Here is a 19,634-nt window from a genome sequence, read left to right on the forward strand (position 1 = left end):
GGCTTCCTGCTATCAAGATAAAATAGGAGTGCCTGGGTGGCTTAGTCAGTTGGGCATCCAACTCTTGGTTTTGGTTCAGGTCATGATCTCACAGTTTGTGAGATCGAGCCCCATGTCCGGTTCTGCTCTGACAGCATGGAGCCTGCTTGGGATTCCCTCTCTCCCTCTCTCTCTGCCCTCCCCTGTTCATGCACTCTAGCTTGCTCTCTCTCTCTCTCTCTCTGTCTCAAAAATAAATCAACTTCAAAAAAAAAGATAAAATAAAATGTTCTCAACATTTCATGCAAACCCTTTTCCCCTGACTACTTAACCAACCTCATTTCTTCATATGCACACCCTAAACTCTGATGTTAACTACCTATTATTTCCTAAGCACAAATTCATTCTCACCTTTTGGCCTCTGTACATATACTTTGTAGTAAGGAAGGATCTGTGATTTTCTCTACTATTAAGCTGTGGTTTTTAGGGGGTTTTGTTTGTTTATTTTTTGTTTTAATCACAAAGGCTGTTGGATTTTGCTTCCTGTCTTTTCCGCATCAGTGGGGATGGTCCTGTATTTTCCTCCTTAGGCTCTATCAATACGGTAAACTGCACTTTTACCTTTCCTAATGTTGAAACCACATTTTTACCCTTGGAGTAGTTTCCATCTGGTCCTGATGTCTTCTATTTTGAATGAACTGCTGAATCCTGTTTGCTAGTGTTTTAGACAAGACTTCTGAATTAACATGCAATTAAGGTCAGCATGTAGCTTTGCCGTTCAGTGCAATTTTTGTTGGGATTAAGAATCCAAGTTATTCTAGTTTCATAAATGATATTTTGATATTTGCCTTCCTAAGTCTTTACTCTGGGTCAATTGATGTTGCATTATAATTATTTTCTCTTTGCTAGATTTGCTCCATGAGCTTTTCTGGGCTCAGAACTTGTTTGGAGGGGGTTCATAGAACATTTTATGGGGGAGCTCTGTAACCACTTCCTCTCTAGTATGCATTAACTTCTTTATTTCTTCTATGAAACTAGTCTATTTTGTTCTTGGATTTGAATTTAAAATTTTCTTAACTGTTATTCTATTTGGTTGTATTTTTTTTCATGACTCCCGAGAGATCATTTCGAAGCCACTGCTTGAAAGTTGAAGCTCTCTAATAAGTCCTTTTATTATTTTTTAATGTAATTTATTTATTCTAAGACAGAGAGAGAGAAAGCACGAGTGGGGGAGGGACAGAGAGAGAGAGAGAGAGAGAGAGAGAGAATCCCGGGGGGGGGGGGGCTCGAACTCACAAACCATGAGGTCATGCCCTGAGCTGAAGTCAGACACTTAACCCACTGAGCGACCCTAGAAGTACTTTTCAATTGATAGTTAGATAAAAAAGAAAGGTTTCACACAGTCTCACCACAAAGTAGAACATTAAACAATATCAACACCATTCCGAAGCAAGCAAATAACTACCATTCAACTTTCCTCCAGTTCCATCCAGACCTATGTAACTAATTCTTCTGATCTGGAGTCAGCAGCTCACCTCCTGAAATCCTCTGCTGCAGCAATAACCCTGACTCAGTCCCTATATGTGGGGTGTCTGCTCCAGAAGCAGTGCCATCTGGCGCTGGCCCTACTTCAGGTATCAATTGTCCAGAGTGCTTGCTACAACCCTTTCTGCCAACATTCGGAGAAACTGGTCTTATTTATCGTGTCTCCCAGGAGGTTTAATATTTGCTCCGTAACTTGTAGCAGGAGCTTAAGGAATAACAGGAGAATAATGCTGACACCCTATTGAGAGACAATATAAGATCAGAATGGAGGAAGATAGAATTCCTTAGTGGGGCATAAAATATAACTATACCACATGGAGTCAGTTAACGCTTACTCTGAGGGTAAGACGACATTACAACCAGTGAGGGTATTTGCATACCTTCCAGACTTTCGAACCTATCCTACGAAGCATATGTTAAGATTTTCAACAGTGACAAGTATATTTTATTCCTAGAAACAAACTTTTCTTAAAAATAAGTTTGCTAACAAATACTGTGCTAGAGTTTTCACATGACTTATCAGAATATTTTTATATATTAGCTGTAAACATAATATACAGGATATATATATTTATATTAAAATTATGGTCTTGGGGCACCTGGGTGGCTCAGTCGGTTGAGCATCTCACTCTTGATTTCAGCTCAGGTCATGATCTCTTGTCATGTGAGTTCAAGCCCCAAATCGGGCTCTGTGCTGACAGTGTGGAGCCTGCTTGGGATTCTCTCTCTCCCTCTATTTCTCTCTGCCCCTTTCCCACTCACTCCCATGCATGTGCTCTCTCTCTTTCTCTCTCTCAAAATAAACATTAAAAAAATAAATAATAAATAAATATTTAAAAATAAAATAAAATAATAAAATAAAATAAAAATAAAATAAAATAAAATAAAATAAAATAAAATAAAATAAAATAAAATAAAATAAAATAAAATAAAAATAACATGATGGTCTTGATAAAAATACTTCTCAGGTGCCTGGGTGGCTTAGTTGGTAAGCCCCGACTCTTGAACTGGCTCAGGTCGTGATCTCATGGTTCATGGGATCGAGCACCAAGTAGGGCTCCACACTGACAGCTCAAAGCCTGCTTGGGATTCTTTCTCCCTCTCTGTCAGCCTCTCCCCACCCTCTCTCTCAAAAAAATAAATAAACATTTTAAATATTACTTCTCATTGCCTTATTGAGCTCATGAAAAATATGGAAAATATCAATGTTTTCCAGACCTGCTGAATTCACTGTCCCTCCTTACTCATGCATACCTTCCCTCATGGTTACAAATTACTAGAGTGAGACTTTGGTGTTACCTCACATCCACTTTTAATTTGGGACCTGATTTTAGAAAGCCAAATCAAAAAGGCTATCAGAGAAGACTTATTATTATATCAATAGATGAGTATAAGTCAGAGGAACCTCAGGACAAGAAACCATTGCTGTCTTGTCCATACAATTAATATGTTAGACAATATTCTTCAAATTAAACAAACCCCCAATTATTATAGATTTGATTTTTCATGGAAGTCAGAACTTTTGTTCAAAACAATTCAAGAACATGATAAAGTTAATATCAAAAGCACAATAAGTCAACAGTTTCTCAGGACATGAGAGTGTTCTGCTGAGAACCTCTGTTTTCTGGACAAATATCAGAACACTGATATTTGCTGTGTTTAAGAACAATTTTCTCCCGAAGGTTTTATTCCTTTCCCTTATTTATCAGTTACTTTGATTAATAATGACAATATACATATGCACATTCTTAAAATACATACACATGTAATAAAACATAACAGTAGCTTGAAGCATAGCAACTTTAAGCATATTATGAGTAACTCGTATACCACACAGAATTTATCACTTTATTTATAATATACTATGTTTTTAGAGACAAGAAAAATACGCAAAACATTGCTTTGTGACTACTTTGATTTTCTCTCTTTATAGGCCTTAACCTCCCTTAGAAAATATCCAAACAATCAAAACTTAATCGATTTAAAACAATACAAAATGGGGGCACCTGGGTGGCTCAGTCAGTTAAGCCACCGACTTCAGCTCAGGTCATGATCTCACGGTCTGTGAGTTCGAGCCCCGCATCGGGCTCTGTGCTGACAGCCCAGAGTCCGGGAGCCTGCTTCAGATTCTGTGTCTCCCTCTCTCTCTGCTCCTCCCCCACTCACGCACTCTCTCTCTCTTTCAAAAATGAATAAACGTTACAAAAAATTTAAAGCAATCCAAAATGGTGGAAATTCTATGTATTTTTTGATATCTCAGAGTAACACAATCACTGTTTGTAAAACGGCTGTCAGAGGGAGAAAACACTTACCGATCTTGCCTGGTCACTGACTTCCTCCAAAGGCCGATGAACATAGAGGATCAAGCAGTTTATTTGGGAGGTGAAGGAAACAAGGACAGAGGGTGGAGGAGGGACACCTGTTAGAGGAAGTCATCTGAGGGTCGTGACCACCCGCTGACCCACCAGCTGGGCCCGGGCAACGGGGCTTCCTCACCCCCTCCTTGTCCTTGGAATGCACGCTTGCTGGCTCTTCCCACGGTGGGAGCCCTTTTCCAGGATGCAGCCTTGAGAGAGCAGTGCGGGGTGGAGACCGTCTGGTGCAGGTTCCAAACTCTCTCCGGAGCTTTCTGTGTGAAATCTCCCATAGCTGGAGGGCAGGGAGAGACCGGAAGAGAGAGGCAGGGCCTCCAGGCTGGTCGGTGGCAATTTTAATCAGCAAAGGAAACTTACAAATAAGGCTTGGGGGGGGGGGGGGGGAGGGCAGCAAGAGGAGTGGTTCCCCACACCTGCCCTCCAAACCTTAAAAGCTTGTAGAAAGGCCTTAACTGGGTGCGGTCACATATACCAAGCAGGTGTTCTCAGCATCACAAGCCTGTCTCGAGGCTGTGTCCTTGGAGCAGCCTCTGAGAGCAGGAAAGGCAAGCCGGAACTAAGTTCCAAAGATGGGGGGTTGGGGGGAGAAGCCTCCCGGTGCCGGGGTCCAGCCCAAGGGTCATCCCCTGGTTGTGTGGTTTCAGTGACCTTTCCCAACGTGCAACATGTGACTGAACTCTGCTAAAGCTTCTACACAGGGGCACCTGGGTGGCTCAGTCGGTTAAGCGTCCGACTTTGCTCAGGTCACGATCTCACAGTTTGTGAGTTCGCCCTTGGTCAGGCTTTGTGCTGACAGCTCAGAGCCTGGAGCCTGCTTCAGATTCTGTCTCCCCCTTCTCTGCTTCTCCCCCATTCTCTCTCTCTCTCTCTCTCTCTCTCTCAAAAATAAGTAAACATTAAAACATATTTTTAAAAGCTTCTATATAAACTTTGAAAATTCTATCTGGCAGGTGCGGGGACCTACTTGTCTTGCAGCGGAAGGACACAAGCCTTGTAAATAGATCCCCTTGCTTGTTAAACTTGCCTACCTACCCATCTAGGGTGGCCTGCCTCTGTCTTCCCTCTCTCCTTGCCCTCTGTGTACTGGGCAGTTGCAGATTCCTTCTGAGAACCACCAAGGTTGCAAGCCAACAAAAGAGGGAAGGTAAGACAATTAACAAACTGCTTTATCAAGCCAGGTATCACCCTGGCTCAATGCAGCTTAAATTCTGCATATTAATTTCTGGGAGTCGGTGGAGAGCACATACCTCTGTGTTACCACACCCAAAGGGTATTAAGTCATATCTAGTGGGTGAATTACGTGTGGCTGATCTTGGTGGGATCTCCAAGTTTTCTATAAGAAAAAAAGTAATAACAAGAAGTTAAATTTCTACTTACAATAAGATATAGGAGTGAGTCCAATTTAAAGAACCATGAGCTTCCAGAATAGAAAAGGAAGGCAAATTATCTTAATTCAGATTATTGTATGGTAATTGAAATTTTTGACTGGGTAATACTGGTTTCATTAAAAAGCAAACTGTTTTGGAGGGGTGCCTGGGTGACTCAGTTGGTTGAGCCTCTGACTTCTAGTCAAGCCGTGATCTCACGATTGGTGAGTTCGAGACCAGCATCGGGCTCTTTGCTGACAGTTCAGAGCCTGGAGCCTGCTTCAGATTCTGTGCCTCCCTCTCTCTCTGCCCCTCCTCTGCTCATGCTCTGACTCTCTCTCCTTCAAAAATAAATTAACAATTAAAAAAATGAAAAAAAAGGAAACCTATCATGGTATATTTCAAAATGCACAGCTTTCAGGATGCTGCTGTTATTCAGACTTTCAGAAAACTCTTGTTACTTGTGACTTAGTGTATCTCAGAATGCAAAGTTTTTAGAAATATGTTTTCTGAATTACAATATATACTAATAGTGTCCAAATGGCTGGGGGAAAGGAAAATATATTAATTTTTCTCTACTATTTTCTTAATGATGACAATATTTTCAAATGAGAAAATATAGTAATTGACATGTAATAGAAAATATTTACATGCTCTAATCTTCTGTCACAGCATATATTTTTAAATATTTTAAGTATGATGAAAGATTAACATTTAGGTCAATATGTAATGCTGAAATGGCAATATCCATGAAAATAACTCATTCGGGTGATTACAGGATGAACAAATAATATTTATAAAAAGCTACTTTGCTTGTGGCTAAATTAGCTCGTGCACGAGCCCTGAGAAGTATTGGCAAATAACTATTCCTCTGTCTGCTAAATAATAAATGTATTTTGCAATTACAATAGTACACTGGATTTAAGATAAAGTAAAATATTAAAGAGAGAAAAATAAAACAAAAATGTACTCAGGAAAAATCTAGAAAACATGCTTCCCAATGCACCAAGAATATTTAAATTCTAGGTTTCACACACAGTGATTCCCTAGGTACTGTATTATCTTCCAAGTCCTCAGATGGTCTCAAAAATTTTACTACACGTAGGTTTCTTAACTATAAGCAGTAAAAAAGGGATTAACTCCAATGTCAGGCCTGCTCTTGTTTTGGTAAATTAATTTTTATGGGAACACATCCATACCCATTCACTAATGTTTGCCTATGACTGCTTTTGTGATACAATGGCAGGCTTGAGTAGTTGTGATAAGGACTGCAAGCCCAGAAACCTAAAATATTTCCCATATGGCCCATTACAGAAAAAGCTTTCTGATTCCAATTCCGTGTTAATGATAACAATTTTAAAACTGGTATAGACCATAGTAGGGCTGATTGAGAATGTCTAAGAAAAACTCATCCTCGGCTATTTATTTATTTACTTACTTACTTTTCTTCTCTGAAGGTCAAACAATATTACTTTATTTATACACTAAGATTTATGTTGCATAGGAGCCAGACTTTAAACTTTAATACCAACTGTTGTTCCAATGAGCTATTTTCATTATATATGAAATTACTTCTAAGTTTTAATATAGACGTATTAATTAGCTATTGCTGTGTAATAAACCCCCTGAAAACTCAGTGGCATACAAACATAAGCATAGTTAGGGGTCTGTAGGTCAGATGGCAGGGGTGCACATTGGGGTACATCTATGGATCTTTGGTGAATTTATGCATGTACTCATAGGCAGGTGCAGGTCAGCTGGGTAATGGGTAGGCGAGGATGACCCCACCTTCTGAGTATGGGCTCTCATCCCATCACTTCTCATTGTTTGGCAGAGATCCCAGAGGCAACAGACACGTGAAAAGCCTCTTGATACCTTAGTTCAGAATTGAGGGTAAATTAGAGAATTGGAGAACTTTTGCAATCAATCTACCATACATGTTAACCATTACAACTAAAAGATTTTTGTAACATTCTGGGGGGGAGCAAAAAATGTACAAAATGTACAAAGTACATGCCAGGCAAAGAGTGTTAGAGAATTTGGACCATTTTTGTAATCAACCTACTACCAATGTCATAACTTACACCTGAATAATTTTACATCACTTTTTTTCTGGAGTAAGTAAATGTTTCACATTTCCTCATGAACTTGTTTCCCTTGAAATACTATGGTATTTTTGGAAATTCTAAACTAAATGTTTAGGATATTTGTTAATGGTTTTAATTCATAGATTTATTTTTTCCTTCTGTGATTTGAAAGGTAAGATTTTTATGCCACAGGTGAAACTTTTTAGAATTCAAGCTGCAGATAAAATTTGTCAAAACCATAGCTATCCACACCTTCAATCAAAATCTATCCCTTTAGCATGCTTAGGAAGCTGGGGTATTTCTAAAACAAGCAGATTATTGGGTTCTAGCCATGGAATTTTTATTTATTATGTCTAAAATGGAATCCTGCTTTTGCTTAAGAGCCATGACTCTAGAAGTCTAATATGTCTGAGTACTTCATTTAGTTCAGAATAAAACTGTATTCAAGAAACATAAAACTTATTAAAGAACTTGCTGGTGGTACTCTGCTTTATATAAACCATTTCAAATCAGGGTCACTGTGTCAACCAAAAAAACATCAACCGCAGAAATCATAGGGGTATATCTAGAAACGACAGCAATTTATTTTGGAGCACTGCCTCTTTAATTAATACGGCATTGATATTAAAATGCAATCAGACTTATCCCTAGGTGGCAGTGCAGAAGATACTCTTTTCTATCGGAGACAGAAGGTAGTATTTTCTATCAGAGAAAGCTAGTGTCAGGGGCCAGAGCTCAGCGGGCAATGGGCGAACAGGAAGGGAACTTTGCCTAACTAACAGGATAATGGAATATGACAGCATGAGCAACAAAATTTGAATAGGATTTTATATTTCATTTAAAAGTTATTTCCTCATTTGTTCTTTTAAGTTTGCCTTATTTATTTATTTTGAGAGAAAGAGAGAGAGAGAGAGAGAGAGAAGACAGAGAGCAAAAGAGAATCCCAAGCAGGCTCCACATTGTCAGTGCATAGCCCAACATGGGGCTCAAACCCAGGAACCACGGGATTATGACCTAAGCTAAAATCAAGAGTCAGACACTCAACTGATTGAGTCACCCAGGCACCCCAAAAATTGTCTTCACATTTGATGCTCAAAACAACACAAATGAAATAGTTGCTATTGTATTTTCACATAACAGATGGGGACTCTAGGATCACAGTGTTTCCAGTAAGTGCTTGCCCAAGGTTCCACAGTAGGAAAAAAATGCTCAAGACAACGCTCATCTTCAGACTCTGATTGGCTGAATTATATTGTGCCTGTAGTAAAAACCATAAGTGAACACATAAACAAAGTCAGGTTTATTTATTTAGCTTCGGCAAGGTTGAACACAATCCAGTGGAAATTGGAGCATCTCAGTAAGAGGGACTGAGAAACGCATTCATAGAGGGTTATCTGCCTGGCTCAGTTGATGGAGCTTGCAAATCTTGATCTCAGGGTTGTGGGTTTGAGCCCCATGTTGGGTATAGAGATTACTTTAAAAAATCTTCAAAAAAAAAGGCATTTGTAATAAATTTGGGCCTATGCTAGATAATTCTATGGAAAGTGGTTTAAGGAAGCAGGAGCCAGTCCTGGACTAAAGTTATCAAAAGGAGAAGCAGGGTTACACTAATAATAACACATATAATGATGCAATCAGTTATGTGTCATAGAATTGATATATTACTACACATACATATGCCATAAATGTATGTATGATTCTATAAATAAAATTATATATTCATTATATATTTTAATGTGTATTTTCTATAAATGATGTATACTACATAAAATATGTCACTATTATAGGATATATTATGCATATTATAACATATAATATTAAAGTAGTATCATGGTTAATATGTTATTATTACTAACATAATTTTTACTAATATTTATCCCGGATGCTGAAGGAATAAAGTGAGGCTAGCAAGGTCATTGGTAACAAAACAAACATCATTCATGTCAGACAGAAGAAGGAGATATTTGGGCATCTCTGTGGTTATGAAATGACCTCTTTGTCTCATTCCGTGTACTCACAGAGTCATTTCTGTCTGCCTTGTTGATGCTGTGTTCAAGATCACTTGGGGAATATAAAGGTTTAGCTGCCATTTAATGCAAGCTGAGTAGTTTTTACAGATTCTTAATGGGTAAAGTACTTAAAGACCTTTCTAATAATAAACAAATGCAATAATAGAACCATTTTTATAAGGTAACAAAATACACCGGTTAACAGAACTCAATCAGATACAAATTATTTCGAGGAAGAAAAATTCTATGTACTACCTATCTTTTTCTGTTATCCGAGTGTAATTAACATATAGTGTGACATTAGTTTCAGGCGTATGATACAGTGATTCAACAATTCTATACATTATTCAGTGCTCATCATGATAAGGATACTCTTAATCGCATTCACCCATTTAACCCATTCTCCATATGCACCTCCCATCCAGTAACCACTAGTTCTCCATATTTAAGAGTCTGTTTGTTTTTTGTTTGTCTCTCTTTTTCTTTGTTTTGTTTCTTAAATTTCATGTATGCGTGAAATCATACGGCATTTACCTTTGACTGACTTACTTCATCTAGCATTATACCCTCTACATCCATCCATGTTCTTTGCAAATGGCAAGATCTCATTTTTTTTATGGCTGAGTAATATTCTGATAGAGAGAGAGAGAGAGAGAGAGAGAGAGAGAGAGAGACATAGATATATACATAGATAGATCACATCTTCTTCACCCATTCTTCTATGGATGTATACTTGGGTTGCTTCCATATCTTGGCTATTATAAATAACACTGCAATAAACATAAGGGTGCATGTATCTTTTCAAATTAGTATTTTGTTTCTCTTTGTGTAAATGCCCAGTAGTGGAATTACTAGATCATAGGTAGTTCTGTTTTTAACTTTTTGAGGAAACTGCCTACTGTTTTCCACAGTGGTTGCACCAAACTGTATTCCCAACAGTGCATGGGGGTTTCTTTTCCTCCATATCCTCACCAACCCTCTTATTTCTTGTGTTTTTTATTTTAGCCATTATAACAGGTGTGAGGTAATATCTCATTGTGGTTTTGATTCGCATTTCCCTGATGATGAGTGATGTTGAACATCTTTTCATGTATGTTTGTCATCTCTCTGTCTTCTTTGGAAAAATGTCTTTTCATGTCCTCTACCCATTTTTAAGTGGCTTATTTGGGTTTTTTTTTTTTATGTTAACTTGTAGAATTTATTTATATATTTTGGATATTAACCCTTTATGGGTTATATCATTTGCAAATATCTCCTCCCATTTTTGTGGATTCGGGTCTCCCATTTAGGTCTTTAATCTATTTTTAGTTTATTTTTGTGAATGGTGAGAAAAAGTGATCCAGTTCATTCTTTTGCATGTAGTTGTCCAGTTTTCCCAACAGCATTTGTTGGTTGCCTCCTTTATCATAGATTAATTGGCCATAAAAGCATGGATTTACCTCTTGACTCTATTCTGTTCCTTTGAACTATGTGTCTATTTTTGTGCCATGTACTACTTATCTTTAATGAAAGCATAGTAGTTTATATAGTTAGACCAAAACTTAATTGATTTTCATTGTAACCAAGTACTTTGTGTTGTTGTTTTTGTCGTTTTATTGACACACATAGTCAAAGCAGATGCAAAGATGTCAGGGCCTGGATACCGGAAATAAGTAAATAAATCAAGGCTCTGTGGGGATGCCAATAAATTGTGAAGTTAAGAGTTTTTAAAAGGATGTTGTTAATGTTATCAAAGAGAGCAACATGACAGATACAAGTCAGAAAATCAGGAGCTTAAAATGAATGAACACTAAGCTAAGGCAAACAACTTATGATGAGATGTTTCTTAAATTTAAAATTAACCATCTCACACTGAACATGATCAAAAAACAAAAACAATTATTATTTATAAAGACAAGCAAGAAAGTTGGCAACTGTACAAGAGAAACACGGTTCATAAAGAAGAAATTAATCTAATCAAAAGATCACCCACAAACACTTCTCATTCTTTGTATTATTCAACATACTAGACACTTTGGAAAATTCTATTGTAATATCCAGATGTAAGATATTCTAGTGTTTCATGTCCCTGAAAGCTAGACTTTACTTTTTGATATCCTTCATCTTGCTCAGTTTCACACAAACTTTGATTTCTCTAAATAAAAACATTATAATGCATCAAATTAATCAAATCAAATAATTGAATCACTCAGAACTCTAATTACTTTGATTAGACCCTTAAATTATAAGGTAGCTTTTCATTATCTAATCAATTAATGTCACCTGTCTACAAAAACAAATAAATATGGAAGGGCGTTTTAGTAAGTTCATTTTACTAAATGTATTATTGTATATTCATTAAATGATAATTAGAAAATTTCCTACGAAAACAACATTATGTTTAAAGTCTAGAATTTTTGTGGAAAATGATCTTTCTTATTCTCTTTGGCCCAATACATTTTTGCTGACACTTGAAGAATCCGCATTTAAAAATAGTAACACCTAAGATAAAAACAAATGCTGAGGAGGCCAGTATTCCTTTATTTTAAGGAAAATAATATTGAAACATCCTGAAACAAGTCTTGATGGTCTATGTTACAGGATATTTGACTTGTATACAAGAATAAAATTTGTAAGATGTGTTCTGTAGAATATAGAATAGCCTGATCTGCTACATCATCACAATATGAAATGTTTTCAATTAAAAAAAAGTCTCTGTATTTTTACCAAAGAACATATGGAAGTTGCAACTAATAAAGAGTGGCTCACAGCCCTAGCTTCACATAAGATCCACCTGTATTAATACTAATGCCCCACCCCACACAGGCACACAAAAAAATGTTCCCAGGTGAACTCTGTCCCTTCCTAATTAATTTTGAAGAATGGAAGTGCATGTTATTCCTGATTTCCTGGTATTGACAATGGCGGGTTAGAAGCTGAGTTCTAAGGCATTAATTAGTCCACATTCTAATGTCAAAGGATCAGCTAGTGTGGCACCTGACAGCAGTCCAAGGGCTGTTGATACTTGTCATTTCAAGCAGGACCAGAGATAAAAACCCCACGTCACCCTCCTCACCTCTGCCAACCTCTGTATCAATCGACTGTTGTTCAACCTTGCTGTTTCTCCTTTACTTTTTGGGGTATCATATGCTATATTTCTTTATATTTTCTCCACCTATTTAATGCACATATTATTAAAATGTAATTTAAATCAAATTATGGCTTTATCCATCACTTTTGCTCTTGCTTCTATTCAATCAATGTTAGCTGAGTCTTACTCTATATTTTAGAAATGTCTTTGTTTACCCTTCCTCCTTTTTATTGGAAACTATCCATTTTCCCTCCTGTCTGGGGAGGGTAGTTAGTGGTAAATTCTATTCTGTTATCTAAAAATGTCCTTATCTTCCTTCTTTCCTAAAAGATCTTTTATCGGGAATAGAATTCTAGATAAACAGGTATTTTTTTTCGCTAATTCAATATAGATGTAATTCTATTATGTTCTACCTTCCCTGTTGCTATTGAGAGGCTGTTAGTCTATCCATACTCTGAAAATGACCACATCTCCAAACTTATCCACCAGCTTAACATCTTCTCTTTGGCTTTGCTCCTCTACAGTTTCTCTGGGATGTATCTAGGCTAAGATTTGTCTGTCTGTGTGTGTGTGTGTGTGTGTGTGTGTGTGTGTGTGTGATTCTGAAGTTTTAGCCTCTTCATTCCTTTAATTTTCTAGATTGTTCTAGATGTCCAGAGATCCAGATCACCCTGCTTCTTATTCACCTTATTTGCTTCACTATATTAAGCAAACTCTAAATGTTATCACTGCCATATATGGTACAATTGACCATAACGTCAGAATTCAAGGTTTCTGGAGTGTGGCAGAAACCCTCTGAGTGAAAGTTAGTTCTGGCACTTGCTTTCCTCCCAGGGATTTTGCTTTCACTATGTTTTGGATCTGAAAATTTCTTATTTTAATGCCCACTGATCAGTACACTCTTCTTCTTTAAATGTATTTTATCCCATATATTACTTGTTTTAATTTGCAGGGTCACTGAAAATATCAAATACAACAATGCATAGATATTTGAGAACCAGGAGACCCGACTCTTTATAAAGAGGATTATGATAAAGAGGAAGATAGGGACTCCCTATGTGAGGAGGCAGAGCTTGCAGGGTGTTTAAATCTCCCTTCCCCTTTGCTCCTATTTCCCTCCATGGGCAGATAAGAGACAGGGCAAGGTGCTGTGTTAGACTTGTTCTCCTTCATTCAAAGTCCTGACTTAAGACTTCTCCTGTAGGATAACGATGGTTCAGAACAAAACCAACAAGAAGGAATGTTCAATCACACCATATAAGTAGAGTCCATTGTTTTCATTTTTCCCTTCCCAAAATACAACCCTAGGAGAAGTCAACAGAGAAGAAGCCTGTGTGTGAGATACATGAATCCACATCCCCACCTCTACTGCATCACAGTCTCTCCAAACCATGAATCACAGAGGCACCTTTGAATTAAAAGTGAGACTGAATAAAAATGCATTAAAATTGAATCAAAAGTGAAATGGAATCTCCTAATAATTAAACTACCTAAAACTGGGAGATTGAACTGAGCTGTTGCCTCCTATCATTTGGTTTCTCAGAGTTCATTTCATATTTCTGTGTGCACATCATTGGGCTGACTTGGATTAGGTGCCTATCCCATGGTCAAGGTGCAGTGAGCATTGACACTGATTCTCCTACCAGGAGTACATGATGTGGGGAAGGGGTATTTCAGTAAGGGGATAGCACCATAGCCACAAAACACAAAGGGAAAGAGATCATGGCAGACAGGAGCACCACATGTCCATGACAGATCACATTAAATTAAGATGTTACTGGAATATGAAAAAGGACGGTAAAGTTTGTTATATAGAAACAAATATAGATATAGATATGATATGATGGGGGAATAATATGGCTGTACACAAAAGGGACTCCAAGATATTAGGGACTTATAAATTTAACCATGAAAGTAACTTGGACAAAATTGTGAATAGACTAGTTTGAAAAAAGGCAAAGTCCAGATTTTTTAATTTATTTATATTTTTTAATGTTTAATTATTTATTTAGAGAGAGAGAGAGAGGGAGAGGGAGAGAGAAATCCCAAGCAGGTTCTGCGCTGTCAGCGCAGAGCCTAACGCGAGGTTTGAACCTGTGAACTGTGAGATCATGACCTGAGCCACAACTCTCAAAGGTGCCCCTCAAAGGTCCAGATTTTATATGGGATGTTAAATTTGTGATGAGTACATTAAGAAAAAGAAACAAATGCATCTTTGGGGGTAAAAAATGCAAAAGTTGGGACACCTAGGTGGCTCAGTCAGTTAGACTTGGTACTGGCTCGGGTCATGATCTCATGGGCTCATGAGTTCCAGCCCTGTGTCAGGCTCTGGAATGACAGTGCAGAGCTTGCTTGGGATTCTGTCTCTCCCTTTTTCTGCTCCTCCTCCACTCATTTTCTCTCTTCTCTCTCTCTCTCTCTCTCTCTCTCTCTCCCTCAAAATAAATAAACTTTAAAAATGCAACAATTAAAATGGCTATCTATCTTACTGTCTTTAAAATCACATAAATAATGACAGTAGTTTGGTTTTTTTAATATGACATTTATTGTCAAATTGACTTCCATACAACGCCCAGTGCTCATCCCAACAGGTGCCCTCTTCAATGCCCATCACGAATGCCAGTAGTTTGAATAACTATATTATACACAGGCATATACACAAATGTGTGTTTCTGTGTTTTTAAGTTAGGATTACACATTTCCTATGATAAAATACAACTTTCTTAGAAGCAAAGAAATTATTTATCCTGAATAAGTAAATAAATATTTCAATGCTATAGCTATTAATAAATAAATTGATTGATTAATTAACGTTAAATTGTGTAGGAGTTCTGATGTGACCTTTTTAAGCAGGTATGATCAGTGTTCTAGAAAACTGGTCATTGGCAAATAATAGAAAATAGAAAAGGGTACTTTGAAACCCATTGTATTTTGTTTATTTTATTTGATTGTCTCCTTCCCACTCTTCTAAGGCAGAACGGAAGAGCTCTTTCCCGATGTCAGCCAATAGCAGGCATTTTGCCAGACAGGCAGAGTGGAGGTAATATCATAAAGGGTAATGACTAAATTGATTCTAGAGCCTCTGCTTCTATAGCTTTGGAAAGAAAGTGATTCATAGCTGAGAAATCAGAATAATGCAATCAAAAATCCCTGTGGTACCATTCTTGACCTTTAAAGCCAGTACACATTTGCAGAATGGAGAATTGAGCAGGAAGCAAGCTATCAAACACTTGCCCAGTGGTGGTTGGTGCTTCACCAGCTAGACAGTGTTCCTTATCAATATTTCAGAACCTGATGAGCAGGTGCCCTTTGTAACCAAAGATCATATCAAGAACCAGAAAACAGAGTGCCTTGAAGGAAGTCAACCCCAAAAGTACTAACCTAGTTACCACAGAATATTTTTTTTTAATTTTTTTAACGTTTATTTATTTTTGAGACAGAGAGAGACAGAGCATGAACGGGGGAGGGTCAGAGAGAGAGGGAGACACAGAATCGGAAACAGGCTCCAGGCTCCGAGCCATCAGCCCAGAGCCCGACGCGGGGCTCGAACCCACAGACCGCGAGATCGTGACCTGGCTGAAGTCGGACGCTTAACCGACTGCGCCACCCAGGCGCCCCAAGAATATTTTTTTAAAAAACCCAACTTGGAAATATTTTTGAGAAACGTTTCAGAAAAAAACTTTTCAAATGGTGGATTTAACTCAGAAGCTTCAAAAGCTGTCATGTATTAGGTATTGAACTGCAAGAACAGAAAGACATTGATGCTGATATATGTACAGAAGTTTCTTTTGTGCAGATAGATGATGTTACGAATACTTGCGAAACTAGAAAACATGCTCTTCCAAGGTGCATGCATCTGGAACTAGAAAGCTAGAAACCGAAGCCATCCTTTCTTTCAATTTCTACTTCTCACTGGATCATCTAATGAACTCTCCTAATTCTCGCCAAACACAAACTTGATGAGCTTTGCCTTTGCTTATCTCCAATGCTTCAGCAGGCCATCACATCCACTCTGGCTTTATATCTAAAAGACCCTCAACACTTAATATAACCTAATTAGCCTAGACTCTAAGGTTTCTAGCCCGAATCCTTGCAGAGTCAGAAAGATTCACCCATCATACCATATAGATTAGGTTTCTTGGGTCAAAACTCCACTCCTATTATGCTGTTAAAAGAGTTACATGCTTTAAAAAAGTGGTAAAAATAGGTGCAATTTCATTTGGCTACAGATTATATACTACAAAGGGAGTATAGATAGGGAAGCACTTGTCAGCTTCTCTGCTAAGCTTAGCAAAGTAAAGTAGATTTAGGGTAGAAGAGAGATGACTGGTTTACCAGTCTAAATCCAGTGAGGTAATTTATTTTACAAATCAATGAGGAGGTATGTTGTGATCTCCAAAGTAAACACTCTGAAAATATGTATAGAAGTATACTCCCTTGACTTTTTGTCTTTTTTAAGGATTATGAAAAAGAAAAGGAAAAAAGGTGGAAGATGGCCCAATCGCTTTCGTAGAGTCCCTAGTCAAATTAGCAAATCCTTTGGAGAAAGGAAAAGCATCGTGGATCATCAGGAAAGACATGCTTTCTGAATGTAGATACAAGTAACAAGACCTTCAAAAGCAGAGTCTGATTGTCTTAGAGATCCACAGATTTTAATAATTCTCACAAACTAAGTCCATATTCCTGAGTGGGCCTCCAAAGTCCTCCCCACCATCTGGCCTCCACGAACTTTCCAACTTCAACCTCAGCCTTCTCCTCCTGACTGCCTGCTACACTGACTCGTTGTTGGTCCCTGTACGTAACATGTTCTTCATGCCTCCCTGGCCTGGAACACCCTGCCCTTCCCCTTCTATGTGATGAACCCCTGCTCATCTGGTCAACAGAAGATCAAACCTTCCTTTCTATAGGAAACATTCCCTGACTCCCACAGAAAAGGCTAGATGTTTCTTCACCCATGATTGCCACAGTGCATTTCACATAGCATTTAGAAAACAACGATGTATTTCTTTCTTTTGTCTTTATGTCTCCCTATAAAAAAATTTCAAAGTCATTGTATAATTTACAGCCGACCATAATAACCAAAAATAATGAAAATATTAAAATAATGGTTCAGGTCTTCATCATTACCCAAAATAGCTGTCTTTTTAAAAAACGTCTTCTCAATTCTTGAACAACTTGTTATCAAATACATAAATAGAGCATACAGTATGTGTTCAACTGATGTCAAAACAGTGACCCCTGTTCTTTATCCCTACCCATGCCCTCTCACCCTGTGCAACCTGACTTTAGAATGACCCTGTGACCTGCCTTAGCCCTTAGGGTTCATTTCTGCTGTCTCTCTTGGACCCCTGCCTGTAATGAGAAAGAAACCTGGGCTAGCTTTCTAGGGCCTGAGGAACCATATGGAGCTGAGCAAAGGGAAGTAGGCCCAGCCTAGGTACTCCCAGACCAGTGAGCTCCTACGAATCCAGGCACAGACTCATGACAAGCCCAGCCCAATCATAAAACCATCAAACCAAAGTAGGCACATGTGTGATACTAACTTTTTATGTTTGGAGCCCCTAAATTGGGGGGTGATTTATTGCTCAAAATAACTGACACAAAACACTGCAGAATTTTAAAAAGAAAACTATCCCCTTACCTTAGAATAGGGAACACATGCAGCAAAGATCAAAATTGTATTTAAATATTTTATATAGAATAACAGATAAAAGAATCAATATAAACCGGTATCTAAACTAGGTTAAAAATCATATATTCTTTTTTATGGAAATATTTTTGTCACATTATTTCGTGAAAAACAGTTATCACTACATCGGGGTTTTACGTTCACATAAAAATAATCAAGTGTCATAATAAAAGTACTTTCTTCATAAGAGCGTAAACACTTATATCAATATCCCATTTTTTTATACTGCCATCCAGAATCCAATTTTCTTGTAAAGTTATATTTAGGCTCACAAAAATGATTGAAAATGTATCTTCCTCATTTGATTGCCTGGCTTTGCCATTTCTAAAAATGAAAACTAAAACATTAGCATTGTTCTGCTCCTTTATCCTATTTTTTCTTTTCAATCTCTTGGATGAAGGACTTATTCAGATCAATATCCATGATTTATAAAGCTATTTCATTATCTGTAGTATTATTTGAAGATTAATAATCCTTCTCTTAAAATATTACTATCTAGAAACAAAGGTGAGGAAAAATCTGTTTACCTTATACGTAAATGTCACCACGCATAGCTAAAAAGAGTTCATTTGAATCATGCTTTCTATTTCACAGACTATAAAAGTCACATTTACTTTGTACTGTATGGGAACTTCAGTATTAATTTGATTAACTCCCTGCATTAGTCTTTTGTTTTTTAAATAAATCATAATGCATCTTCTTTTTCCTAAAGGAAAAGGGCAGAGATTCAAGGGCCTTGGCAAAGTTTTTTAAGATTGGAAAGTTTAGGGGCGCCTGGGTGGCTCAGTCGGTTAAGCGGCCGACTTCGGCTCAGGTCATGATCTCGCGGTCCGTGAGTTCGAGCCTCGCGTCGGGCTCTGTGCTGACAGCTCAGAGCCTGGAGCCTGTTTCTGATTCTGTGTCTCCCTCTCTCTCTGGCCCTCCCCTGTTCATGCTCTGTCTCTCTCTGTCTCAGAAATAAATAAAATGTTAAAAAAAAATTAAAAAAAAAGATTGGAAAGTTTTAAAGTGTAAGGACGTCAAACTAGATATTTCTGAATAATAATATTTATGTAGTAGGTGAAATTTGGAAAACTCAGAGCCAGGTATGAAAGAAAAAATGTGTAACTATAGGAGGTTTTACACTGCACTTAACTTATCCTTAAGGCTTCAATCACAGACTGCAATGATTATCACTTATCCGTGGGATCTAAAAAAGCCAAACTCAGAAACAGAGAGTGCAATGGTGGTAACCAGGAGGCAGGGGTAGGGGAACTGGGGAGATGAGTACAAACTTGTGGGCGCATGGATGGCTCAGTCACTTAAGCGATCGACCCTAGATTTCGGCTCAGGTCATGATCTCACAGTTGGTGAGTTCAAGCCCCGCACTGGGCTCCACATCGACAGTACAGTCTGCTTGGCTCTCTCTCCTCCTGTCACTGCTCCTGTTTGTGTTCTCTCCCCCTGCCCCCCGCTCTCTCAAAATCAATAAATAAACTTTTTAAAAATCACGTAACTTAAAAAGAGCACAAAT

General features: G+C 37.9%; 1 long non-coding RNA gene across 2 annotated transcripts in view; it reads right to left on the reverse strand.

Annotated features, from left to right (window-relative positions):
- Positions 1 to 3,852: 3,852 nt before the first annotated feature.
- LOC122231891 overlaps positions 3,853 to 19,634 on the reverse strand; it is a 40,277-nt gene continuing 24,495 nt past the window's right edge. For both annotated transcript variants that reach the window (XR_006209178.1, XR_006209176.1), the window contains 3 exons: positions 5,147 to 5,232; positions 4,932 to 5,003; positions 3,853 to 4,173 (listed from right to left, as the gene is read on the reverse strand). This is a non-coding gene — a long non-coding RNA (uncharacterized LOC122231891). The remainder of the gene's footprint in view (positions 4,174 to 4,931; positions 5,004 to 5,146; positions 5,233 to 19,634) is intronic.

This window comes from Panthera tigris, chromosome A1, assembly GCF_018350195.1.
Source record: "Panthera tigris isolate Pti1 chromosome A1, P.tigris_Pti1_mat1.1, whole genome shotgun sequence".
Classification (NCBI taxonomy): Eukaryota; Metazoa; Chordata; class Mammalia; order Carnivora; family Felidae; genus Panthera; species Panthera tigris.